Source organism: Eptatretus burgeri, chromosome 8 (assembly GCF_056783735.1).
Source record: "Eptatretus burgeri isolate ZD-2024b chromosome 8, Ebu_testis_v1, whole genome shotgun sequence".
In the NCBI taxonomy this organism is placed as follows: Eukaryota; Metazoa; Chordata; class Myxini; order Myxiniformes; family Myxinidae; genus Eptatretus; species Eptatretus burgeri.
In genome coordinates, this window is record NC_140968.1 from 32,168,746 (window position 1) to 32,170,037 (window position 1,292).

Here is a 1,292-nt window from a genome sequence, read left to right on the forward strand (position 1 = left end):
GGGTTTCAGGGTGAAAGTGCTGTTTTGGGGATGGAATGGCTAGTTTTGAGGTCAAGGGGCTAGTTTTGGAGTCATAGGGATGTTTCAGGGTTGAGGGGGTGCAGACACCTGTTCATGAACAATCAATCAAACAATAAATGAAAGAACACAAAGTAAAAGAATGACAATCTGCAATTTGCATACCATGATTATGAAATGTAAATTCAGATTCACTTATGGAAGGATTGCCTGTCTTGCATTGAAGTTTGCATACTCACCCTTAAGCTGTCGAGTCTGGGTTTGAACTCTGACCAAGGTATAAATTGTTATCCTGGTGTTTCACATGAAATGTGATGCATCAATATGTGAGGTGTCCATCGGAGTGATGTTGAGCTGGGTGTGCCGTCTGCCAACACACTGGTCATTGGTGGACCTTAAAGACACGTGAAGATGAATTGAGTTATCACCTGCATTCTGAACAGTTTAAAAATTCCTGCCCAAATGACCTGCAGTTAAATGTCAGTTCTGGCCAGCTGGTTCATGAAAGACCTGGGACAAAAAGTGTTCCCCTGCAGACCACACATGAAGGTGGGAATAATTTAAACTAATGAAGTGGTAGTTTAGAATCTGTTAAAGACAATGATGTAATGGTGTTTTCACAGCCAATCAGAAATCCCTACTTGCAAAACAAAGGCAACCTCATCAGAAATTACTTCGATATTCATTCAATATGCATTTCGTGGTTAATGCAATGTTTTGTCAGACAATGAATCAGGTGAAAAAATTGATGATGATTGCACCTTCACTAATATTCATTTCACATGTAATTGTCAGTTTTTGAAATTTAGTTTTAATTTCCTTAAAAATTATATTTTATAAAAGGAAGTCAAACCCAAATTCACAAAGGCCAAAGACATAATTATATAGCCAAAGACATAGTCTGCATAAGTATAATATCTGGTTCTCAGTCATGATGAATGTTTCACCTGCATATCAATCTATGGATGATTGATTCAGGTAATAATAGACATCGTGCCTACCTTTTCAGTGTAAAAGGAGTTTGTGAGAGTGTGCGCAATGTTGCATGATTATCTGCTCAAAACGTCAAGGTTCTTGAGATAGGGAGTTGAGTGTGGGGGGGGGGGGAGGGCAGAAGAGAGGGGTGGTCATGATTCCAGATCCTGCCATGAATACTTTTCTCTGAACCCCCACCCCTCCCCCCAATGATTTTCATATATTGGACCCAAACCTGCATAAGTATGTCAATAAAGATAACATATACACCTGTAAATTCCTCTAAAACCCATCACCAG